Raw genomic sequence first — 11,862 nt, 5'->3', positions numbered from 1 at the left:
GAGAGAGAGAGAGAGAGAGAGAGAGAGAGAGAGAGAGAGCTCTATGTTCAGCAGATGTTTGGATAACTGAATTGTCCCCCCAGCCCCATCATTTCCACATTGTGCCTCTCTGCCAAGTTTGTGATCTATTCGCCAAACTCTTCATCTTTTTTCTGCCCAGATGGTCTGCACTATTCTTCAAACACAAAATCACTTCTATTTCTCCCTCCTTTCACTCACCCAAATCTTGACTGTCATCTTTCCCCTGGCCAATAATTAGATTGAGGCGGTACTAATCAGAATCCATTCCTTTTCTACGCCCCCTACCTAAAATCCTTAGCTTCCATTAAGGTTTATCTTGGGGCCCCTCTTTATGATCCCTTTATTTGTTAGTCCTTTCTCTCCCTCCTCAAATTTCCTTATGTTTACTTATCTGTTTATGTGTCTTAACCCTCCCACCCCCAGTAGCATGTAAGGTCCTTGAAGGCAGGAGCTGCTTTTGCCTTTGTATCTCTCATAGTTAGCAAGCATAGCACCTTGTCTCTAACAGCAGGCACTTAATGCATGCATGTTAAATTTAATTGACAGAAGAGAAATAGTCTTGTACTAAGGAATTCAAGATGAAAAAATATGTATATAGCAAAAGGCAAAGAATTATTACAGTTTTTCCACTGGGCATTTTCCCCTAAAAATCTTTGATAGTATAAATTAAGGTCAAGCCAAATTTTGCAAGTTTACAGAGAAGATGGTTCTCACAATGTCAGATTCATCCTTGACTACTTTTCCTCAGCCCCTAAGCACAATCAAGTCTTGTTGAGTCTTGTAGATGTCCTCTACAGCATCTCTCTCCTTGACCCCTTCTCTTTTTTTCAAATGCTTTATTAACTTCTCATTGACATCATTAATTTCCACCATATTTTGAGTTACAAATTTTCTCCCCATTTTTCCCCTACCCACCCCCCCAAAATAGCAGTCCCACAGGATATCCCCTCCTCCAATCTTCTCTCTCCCATATTTTCTCCCATACCCCTTTCGACTTTTCCAGTGGATCTGTATGCCCCAGTGCCTGTATAACTTATTTCCCAATTACATGTAAAATAGTATTGATAATATCACACACACACACATTATATATGTATATATATATATATATATACATACATACATACTTGAATATCTGATTTTAAAGCTTTGAATTCCAGATTCATTCCTTCCCTCCCTTGTCACCCACCCTTACTGGGAAGATAAGCAGTTCAGTATAGGATGTACATGAGTGGCTAATGAAAAACAATAACATAATAGATATATTGTAAAAGACTGACTATATTTCCCTCCCTCCTATCCCACCTCCCACTTGTTCTATTCTCTACTTTGATCCCGTCTCTTTTTAAAAAAATGGGTGCTTACAACTTCCCTTCCGCCAGACTGCCCTCCCTTCCATCATCCCCCCTCTCATCCCCATCCCCCCACTACTCTCCTGTCAGGTGAGATACCCTATTTAGTGTGTATTTCATTCCCTCCTCAAGCCAAATTCAATGGGAAGAAGGTTGATCCATTCCCTTTTGCCTTCCTATTCTTCCCCTCCATTGTAACCATTTCCCCTTGCCTCTTCTGTATGAGATAGTCGACCCCATTCTGTCTCTCCCCACCTCCTCTCATTATATTCCTCTCTCACCTCTTAATTTCACCTTTTAAATATCATCCCTTCCTATTAAATTGGTCCTGTGCCCTCTATTCATATGCCTCTATACCCTCATATATAGACACACATATATATTTCTATTCCCCTCAACTACTGAGAAAAGTTTCATAAGTTACAATTATTGTTTTTCCATGTAGGAATGTTAATAGTTCGACTTTGATAAGTTCCTTATGATTTCTTTTCCCTGTTTACCTTCTCATGCTTCTCTTGCTTCTTGTATTAGAGTGTCAAATTTTCTGTTCAACTCTGGTTTTTTCAGCGAGAATGCTTGAAAGTCCTCTATTCCACTGAATGACCATATTTTTCTCTGTAACATGATACTCAGTTTTGCTGGGTAGGTGACTCTTGGTTTTAATCCCAGCTCCTTTGCCCTCTGGAATATCATATTCCAAGCCCTTCAATCCCTCAGTGTAGAAGCTGCCAGATCCTGGGTTATCCTGATTGTTTCCACAATATTCAAATTGTTTCTTCCTGGCTGCCTGTAATATTCTCTCCTTAATCTGGGAATTCTGGAACCTGGCTATAATATTCCTAGGAGTTTTCTTTTTGGGATCTTGTTCAGGAGGTGATCGGTGGATTCTTTCAACCTCTATTTTGCCCTCTGATTCTCATTAGGGCAGTTTTCTTTGAGAACTTCCTGGAGGATGATTTCTAGGTTCTTACTTTGATCATGGCTTTCAGGCAGTCCAATAATTTTTAAATTATCTCTCCTGTATCTGTTTTCCAGGTCAGTGGTTTTTCCCATGAGATATTTCACATTGCCTTCTATTCTTTCATTTGTTTGGATCTGTTGAACAGCATGTTGATTTCTCATAAAGTCATTAGTTCCATTTGCTCCAGTACAATTCTGAAGCCATGATTCTCCTCATTGAGCTTTTGAGATTTTTTTTCCATCTGGCAAATTCGACTTTTTAAGGCATTCTTCTCCTCATTGCCTTTTTGAGCCTCTTTTGCCATTTGAATCAGTCTGTTTTTTAAAGTGTTATTTTCCTCAGTCAGGCTGTTGACTCTCATTTCATAATTTTCTTGCACTGTTCTCATTTCTCTTCCCAATTTTTCCTCCACTTTTTTATCTGCTTCTTAATGTCCTCTATGGCCTGTAACCAGCTCATATTTTCCTTTGAAGCTTTTGGTGCAGGAGTTGTGACTTCACTGTATTCCTCCTGTTCCATGCTTTTCTCCTTGTTGTCCCTAAAATAGAAGTCTAACGTTGGAATCTTCTGTCTGCTTTGTTTCCTTTGCCTGGTCATGTCACCCCTAAGTCACTTGACCCCTGAGCTTTTTGCCACAGTAGGACTCTGCCACTAGACAGGGGAGCTTTTGTCTCAAATGCTGGGGTTTTCTCAGCTGCCAGAGGTATTAGATGGGTACCCTCTCTGAGGTCTCCACACACTCTAGCAAGTTGGACATATACCCCAAGACCTCCACCCTAGACTGCAATCCAGATCCTAGCAGGTTAAGCAAGAGAGATTACCCCTCAGACTAGTGCTGGGTACCCCTACACTCTGCAGACCAGGAGCTGAAGCTGCCATGTGGTGCTGCCTGGCTGTGCCAGGCACCTCAGTGGCTTCTCACCCTGGGGGGCAAAAGCCATGCACTCCAACTTACTGGTCCCAAAGTCCACACTGCACTGACCTCTCACTTTGTTTTTCACATCTGTGTGTTGATAAATCTGGAAAAGGCCACAGCTGCTGCTGATCTGGAATCCCTCTCGCTGTGCCTGGTCAGGCCCGCCCTGGGGCTAAAGCCTCTGTGCGTGGGGCTGAGCTCGCCTCCCAGAGCACTGTTCTGGTCGATTCCTCTCAGCAGGAGGTTAGCTTCTCTGTGTCATTTTGTGGGTTCTGCAGTACCAAAGTTTGTTTAGAGTCCCTTTTTTACATAGATTGTGGAAGGTGGAAGCCGGAGCCGCAGGAAGGTCGTGCTTCTACTCTGCCATCTTGGCTCCGCCCACCCCTTCTCTTTATGCACAGGACCTTTGCAGCCTGTTCAGGCCCCCCTGACTTCTCATTTGAACTGTGGTGCAGCCCCTTCAGTGTATGCCCAACTCCCAGTCTCTCCTCACTCTAATCCATGCTTTACATAGTCTATCAGAGTGATATTTCCAAACACAGGCATGATTGTGCCTCTCCACCTCCTCAGTGAAGTGTCAGTGTATCCAAGATCAAAAACAAACTGCTTTGTTTAGCTTTTAAATCACTTTGCCATATGGTTCCAAACTACCTTTTCCGGCTTATTACTCATTCCTCTCCTTCACTCATTCTACATTTCAGTCAAACCAGCCTCCTTGTTCTTCCTCATTCATATTATTTAATTTCTTTGCCCAGTTCTTTTGTATGGTCTACCACGCAGTACTGAGAAAGCTCTCCCTCTTTGTTTCTGTCTTTTGGAATCCCTAGCTTCCTTCAGAGAGAAACATGTTAGATCTTAACATGAAACTTCTCCAAATCCCCTGAATGTTAGTGTTTTTCTTCTCTTAAACTGCTTTGTGTCAAGAATTCTGTCTTTACTTCTCTAGTTACCTGCTGTTTCCCCTAAATAGAATATAAGCTCCGTGAGGGCAGAGATTATTTCAGGTTTGTCTTTGTATCCCCAGCACTAAATACAAAACTAGACATTTAAGAAGTCTTTAAAAAATTCTTGTTGAATTGAATTTAATTGGATTCTATTTAATTGAATTGAATGACATCAATGTACTCACTTCCTGATAAATTTCAAGGAATAACATTATCATAGAAGAAGAGGAAGGAAATTTGGAGGACATTCTAATCCATTCACATTAGAGGAAGGTCAAAAACCAGAAGAATCTGGCATTTTATTTTGCAAATTTATCATCCTTCTACACATAAGAGTTACCTGGCTTTTCATAAGACTTTATTTATTGTTGTTTTTGTCCTATATGTGACTCAATTTCATCATGTGCTAGTTGGCAGAGAAAGAGGTCCTTTGATCTCTGAAGAGGAAAGGAAGAGATACTTTGCATTTCATCTATAAATAGACAAAAAAACAGGCAGACAGACAGATACACACATATGTATACGTATATATCCATCTTGACTTGTCCCTTAGCCATCCATTGAGGCCTGTTTGTACTTCAAGGAGGCAGATCATTGGCAGTTTCAGAAAGTGACTTCTGTGAGCTGGGGAAAAAGCCTCAGTGAGCCCTTGTAGCTAGGATGTGACTGGGAAATAAAGAATTACAGAGTCAAGAAAGTAGGCTTAAGCATTGGCACTGATTTCAAAACCAAAACAAAATTAATGAAAAGAAAAAAAAAATGCCCTCCTGAATCTAAGCTTCCTAGGTCCAGCCTCAAGTGTCCTATTTTCCTTAACTAAGCTAACTTTTTTGGAAACTCCTTGGAGTACAAGTCCTGAGACCTAAAAAAGTAGCTAATTTGTAGGATTTTTTATTGTGATGGAAGGAAAAGTATAGAAAAAAATATGTTTAGGAAAGGAGGTCTCCCTTGACAGGTGGCACATTTTTTTTTCACCAAAGAGAGTTTTTTTTTTTTTTATAACCAATCGGGGTTAAGTAACTTTCTCAAGGTTACATGGCCAGTTATTTCTGGGTGTGGTGCTAAGTATCTGAGCCTGGATTTCATCCCCAGGTCATCCCAACACTGGAGACGGTGCTCTTACTTGCTGTGGTACCTGGCCGCCCCTGAGAGTTTTCTTTAGATAAATTAAATAACAAGAAAGGATTAGAGTGGGCCGAATGTACTTCTTAAATACCTTTCTAGTCTTTGCTGACATTAACTTACACTGTGACAGACATCTGAATGAAAACATAAATCTTTGCTCATTTCTTTGATATGTAATGAACATCAATATAGTGTGGTAGAAAGTCCTACACTAACTCAAAGCTCAAAAGACTTGGGTTCATATCCCATCTCTGCCACCGCCTACTTAGGTGACCAATGGCAGTCATTTACCTGTCCTAGCCTTAGTTTTCTAACCTTAAAAATGAGGGAGCTGGTCTAGATGGGTCTAGAAGGGCCTATGAAGTCCCTTTTGTACCTAAATCTGTCATATTATGATGTGGCTAGTTAGCTAACTAAATGAAAGAACACAAATTCAAGGAGTTTGAGAGCCTGAAGGAAACTGTGGCTCTCTAGTCCAGCCTGTACATGAAAGGAGCCCCCGTTACACCCTCGTCAACAAGTAGCCTTGGAGGGAGGGGGGCCCACCACCTCTCCAGGCTCTTCACACGATTTTTAATAGCTCTTATCATTAAGAAGGCTTTCCTGACATCGGGCCTGCATTGGCCACATCTTGCTCCTTGTTTTGCCTTCTGAGGGAACAGAACAAATCTAATCTCTCCTTCCTGTGATGACCCTTCAAATACTTGAAGGTATTATCATTTAATTTCTCCTCCAAGTCTTTTCTTTTCCTCCAGGTTAAATAAGTCCAGTTCCCTTAAGTGAGAACACTTTCAGGTTTATTGTATCATGTGGAAGCACCCACAGTTGAATTAAATTAAAATAATGATGATGATGGTGATGATAATAATAGCTGACATTTTATAGCATGTTTGAATTTGCAAAGCACTTTACATACACCATCTCATTTGAGCCGATCCTGTAAGGTACATGCTGTTAATATCCTCATTTTCCAGATGAGGAAACCATGGCCTAGAGTGATTAGGTCACTTGTCCATGGTCATACAGCCAGTAGGTACCAAAAGCTGGACAGAAACTCTTGACTTCCAAGAACAGCACTCTACTTACTTCACTACTTGGCCTTGCTCTTTGTGCATTTTCAACAAATATTGGGTGTGTTTACTGAAATTTAAATAGAACTTCACTTGGTTCACTAAAGCATTCATTCTAATTTTCCTAGGGGAGGGCAGGAATGAACAGAAATGTCTCTTAGTGAAGGAAATGGAAACCATGTAGTTCACCTAACACCTAAAATGATTCCCTCTACTACATACCCAACAAATGGCCATCTAACCATTGTTGAAGCCCTCCATGGAGGGGGAACCCACTACCACTTAAATAGGAGTTCATTGCACTTTTGGACAACTCAAATATTTTGGAAATTTGCCTTTAAATATAACCCGTATCTGTCTTTTATTCCACCTATTACTTCTAGGTTTGCCATATGTGGCCAAACAGAACTAGTGTAATACCTTTCCCTCAAAGTAATCTTTGGTATTTTCTGACAGATATCATGTCCCCTATAGCTCCCTTTCACTTTCCTTTCCTCCTCCATCCTTCTCTTCCCCAGGCTATAAATTCCTTCAACTAAACCTCATATGATATAGATTCAGTAACCTTTGTCAACCCTAGTCTCTTTCCTTTCTAATTTTTCTAGCTTATCAATGTTCTCTTCAATGTGTTGAGGAGGAGGGGAAAGGGTGCCATCTGTTGCTGTTTATTTATTCTCTGAATCTTGCTGATAAGGTCTTCTATATTTCCCTAGAGGTCTGGGTCCTTGAGTAATCTTGAGAACAACCCTCTCTTCTCCATAAACTGTAATACAATCAATCAATCAATTAATCAATCAATCAGCATGTCCTCTCCTGATCTATTAGCAGTCAAGAAACCATCCTCTTACATCTGGCAGTTTAATGGCCCTTCTAATTTCAGCTGTACCTGGTAAACTAAAGGTAAAAGAGGCTGTATGAGGCCTGCAAACAATATATTCTTACCATAGCTGGGATTCTTAGGGCCTATATAGTTCCCTTGAAGAGTAAAAGATGCATTCCATACAAAGTAATATATTAGTAGCCCTCCTGAAGTGATGACCCAAAGCCCCATTAATAGATGAATTTGGAGGGGAAGAAAGACCTCCCTTTTTGATGTCTTATTTAATGGCAAGCATGATTCGGCTCAGACTTGGATGAAGATGATCGGCCCAGACTTGGATCTTCACACTGTCATTTAAAATTGCCTCCACTTCTTCTGTGTCCCTGTAGAGGTCCAGCACACCCACTACAAAATCCTTGCTTTGCATAGATAACTTCCTGTAATCGTTCTAGCAGAATAAGGAGAAATCGGGGGTGTATAGATGCATTCATCCAGGACAGGAATGCAAATCCACATCTTGAGGACATTCTATCCAAAATGATTGTATCAAAAGTAGAGAGGGAAGAGTAATGCTTCATTCTCTGGTGAAAGTAATGTAGGGTACCAGTTCTTGTCAGGTGAATGAGAGTCCTTAGAAGTCACCTTGAGAATCTCCATGCTATAATGGCAAGAATATTACATTTGCAGTCACAGTACCGAAGTTCTTATGCTGATGCTTGACATTTTCTGTCTGTCTGATGTAGGCCATATTACTTCTCCTCTCTGGATCTGATTCTTCATCTGGAAAATGAGGGTGTAGACAAGACTTCTTCCAGTTCTAAATCCTGTGATCTGTCACTTACTGACTAGATTAATGATCTGATAAGTAATGATGCACAAAAGAACTGACAGACTTCAATGTCACCATCTCCAACTCATCTGAACTACCTCCTTTATAAACAGGATGAATATTGAGAAAAATAATCCAGATTTTTAATTTGAAATTGGCGAGATGCAGGATTGACATAATAGTGTGTAGGAGTATATTGTTTTTCATGGTATATGCATTTCTGCAACATTACGTATAAACCACGACTGTGAAGCCAAGTTGTATTTTATTTTTTATTTTTTTGTAATTTGCCCAAGGTCACACAGCTAGTTTTTTTTTTTTTGGTGTGTGTGTATGCTAAGTGTCTGAGGCTGGATCTGAACTCAGGTCCTCCTGACTCCAGGGCTGGCACTCTACTCACTGTGCCACCTAGCCGCCCCACCAAGTTTTATTTTAAAGGCACCATTTCTAAAGAAAGAAATCTCATGGTGACCTTTTTCAAAAGTGAGTGATCATCTCTTAATTTATCTATTTGCAACGGAAGAAAAATGCATCTACATGAAAAAAAAAAAACATTAGAATTGAAGTCAGAGGATGAAGATTCAAACCCTGACTCTGTTAGTTAGCACTTGTGTAGTCTTATTGAATTCATTTCCCCTCTCAGTTCTTATCTCTGTAAAAGAAGAGAGTTGGGTTAGATCATCTCAAGGATAGTTCCAGTTTTGACTGATTCTATGATCCTAAGGACATATTTTTTGTATGATTTTCTTTAAAGTAAGGGATATTTGAACTTCTCCTTGGAATTTACTTTTATTAAGGCAATACTTCTTTTTTCAGAATACGATGACAGCCTGCCTCTTCCTTGCTTTTCTTCTCCTCCCCCTCCCCCCATTTTCATTTTGTTTTCTTATGCATTTCAGGTAAGAATTTTAAATGTGCACAAATATCTGTATAAAATATGATTCCCTAGTTTGCAGGAAAGGAAAAATCTCATTCCCTTGAGGTTCCTTTGCCAGCAACTGGATGGCCTCTGGGATTTCTTCCAACTCTGATATTCTGGGATTCTCTGATCAAAGTTGAAATGCATTTATCCAGCGACTACAGGAAAAGTTAAATATGACTCACTTTTAGTTGCTGTCAAGTACTCCAATTGCTAAAAGAGAAAAGGACTATCCACCTTGCTGAAAAATCTTTTTTTCCTCCAGGCATATATTTGAAACAGGAAGAGGCCACTATGGGCTTATTTGCTGACTCTCAGTGCCTTTCTTGGAGAGTTACATTAAAATGTCATTTGTATTGGAAATAGGAATATATGTATATATATGTTTTGGGGAAAGTATCAGTTGTACCCATACTATGCGGGAAAGGGGTCATGTCATATGAAGAAAGGTCTCCTAAGTGGAAAAAAAAAGCAGGGAGATGAGTACTCGGCCTAAAATTCTGACTCACATATTGATCAGCTGTGTGACCCTGGACAAGTCTTTTAACCTGAGTTTCTTCATCTGTAAAATGGAGGTAATAAGAACATCTCTCTTATAGGGTTGCTATGAAAATTATGTATTATAATGTGCCTAAAGCAGTTTACCCACTTTAAAGTGCCAAGTAAATGGTTGTTGTTGAGTCATGTCTGACACATTGTGACCCTGTTAGGGGTTTTCAAACCATTTCCTTCTCCAATTCATTTTACAGATGAGGAAAAAGGTAAACAGGGCCACACAAATCAAGAGATTTATCCAGGGTCACAGAGCTGTGTCTGAGGCCTGACTCTAGATCTAGTGTCCTATCCACAGCGCCACCTAGCAGCCCTACATAAATGGCAGTTATTATTATGGAAAGAGCTGCCTTTTCTACTAGTTTTATCTTTATTGCTTATCTTCATTTTATACAAGTGAGCCAAGGAAAAGAGAAAAAAGTGAAGGAAAGATGTGGGAGGCTTTCTGGAATTCTGCTTTTTCCCATCAAAATAGCCTATACTAATGATTTTACTAGAGGCCTATTTTTTGCAATTCAAATTCCCAGAAAGGGAAGAAGCATTTATTAAGCACCACTGTGTACCAGGTACCATGCCAAGCACTTTTACAAATGTTGCCTTATTTGATCTTCACAACAACCCTGTGAGGTAGATGCTGTTATCTCTATTTTACAGTTGAAGAAACTGAGGTGAACAAAAATTAAATGATTTGCCCAAGGTCGGAGAAATAGTAAATGTCTGAGACTGGATTTGGAACCAGGTATTTCTGAATCCAGGCTCAGCACTCCCTCCATTGTAACACCTGGATATTTAGAGCTAGAAGAGACTGAGAGGAATTCATTCTTATCACTTTACAGATAATACATTTGAGCCCTACAGAGGTTTGGTGAGTTGCATTAAGCTCGCACAGTTTAGAGTAGAGTTTGGTACAGGCCCTTTAACTTAAACAGTGTTCTTTCTGTGAAACTAGGTCCTTCGTGACTTTTCAGCTTTTGACACTTTTGACCATTTTCACCGTAGATATTTTCTTGTCTCTGGATTTTTGTGACATTGCTTCCTCATGGTTCTCCTCCTACTTTTCAGACTCCTTTGCTGATTGTCTTCCATATCATGCCCTCTAACTGTGGGCATGCACCAAGGCTTTGTCCTAGGTTCCCTTTTCTTTTCTTTCTACACTTTTTTGGTGATCTACTCAGGGTTTAAGATCTTCATACCTAGTCCTAATCTCTCTTGAGCAAGAGTCCCAATCCATGAACTGCCTATGGGACATTTTAAATAAGATGCTAGATGTCCTATCATCTTCTCACACTCAGTATGTCCAAAAGAACTTTCTCCTCAACTCAACCCTCTCTTCCAAACCTCCCTGTTCTTGCTGAGGGCACTACCATTTGTCCAGTTTTCATATTTGCAACCTTAGTATTATTTTAAACTCTGTCATTTTCATTCACCCCACATATTCAGTCAGTTGTCCAATTCTATCATTTCCAGTTCCCTAACCTCAGCCACAACCCTAATTCAGGCCTTTATCACTTCTCCCTTGTCCAGTTGCAATTGCTTACTAGTTGTTCTTTCTGCCTAAAGTCTCTCTTCCTCAATCTACCCTCCACAAAGCTGCCAAAGAAATTTCCCCCAAGATGCAGGTTCAACTATGTTATTCTTCTGCTCAGTAAACTCCATTGACTCTTTACTTGCAGGAACAAATATCTACTTCTTTTTTTCATGTTTAAAGCCCTTCACAACGTGTCTGTAGTCTGCTTCTCCAAACTTAGCACACATTCTCTCCTGCTTATATAACACAGCCCAGACAAATATGTCTTCCTACTATCCCTCCCACATACCACAGGATATCTTCTCTCTCTGGCCTTAGTTCTATTTTATTATCTCCACTCTTCTTTCTCTCAGAATCCCTTGTTTCCTTCAAGGCCTTTTACACGAAGATTTTGCTGATCACTGCAAATTCTAGCAGTTTTCCCCCTAAATTATTATGTATCATTCATGTATATAACTCTATGTGTACCTGTTTTCCTTTCCAGCTAGACTGCAAGTTTATTGAAGGTAGGGACTGTTTCAGTTTTACCTTTGTATCCACAGTCCCTAATAGACTATTTGCCACATAGTAGGCTCTTAATCAATTGTTGATCTTAATATTTCAGATACTGTGATGCTTTAACATGTTATTGTGGTTTTTCAAAACTCTTTCACTATATTCTGCTTGAAAGCTATGATATTTCTTGTATAGTGCCCACATCTGTTAGACCTCATCAGGGTCTTTATCAAAGTAAATCCTTTTCCAGAAATGAACAAGGATCTCTCTCTCTCTCTCTCTCTCTCTCTCTCTCTCTCTCTCTCTCTCTCTCTCTCTCTCTCTTAAGGG

General features: G+C 39.9%; 1 pseudogene; it reads right to left on the bottom strand.

Annotated features, from left to right (window-relative positions):
* The window catches only part of LOC138164134 (short transient receptor potential channel 7-like), a 38,132-nt pseudogene that overhangs the window by 5,762 nt on the left and 20,508 nt on the right, over window positions 1-11,862 (bottom strand).

The sequence above is a fragment of the Petaurus breviceps genome, unplaced genomic scaffold (assembly GCF_028583685.1).
Source record: "Petaurus breviceps papuanus isolate PSGF00001 unplaced genomic scaffold, PetGlider_PUasm1.0 189, whole genome shotgun sequence".
Taxonomy (NCBI): domain Eukaryota; kingdom Metazoa; phylum Chordata; class Mammalia; order Diprotodontia; family Petauridae; genus Petaurus; species Petaurus breviceps.
Note: the sequence above shows the minus strand (reverse complement) of the source record. Positions and strands in the feature narration are given on the sequence as shown.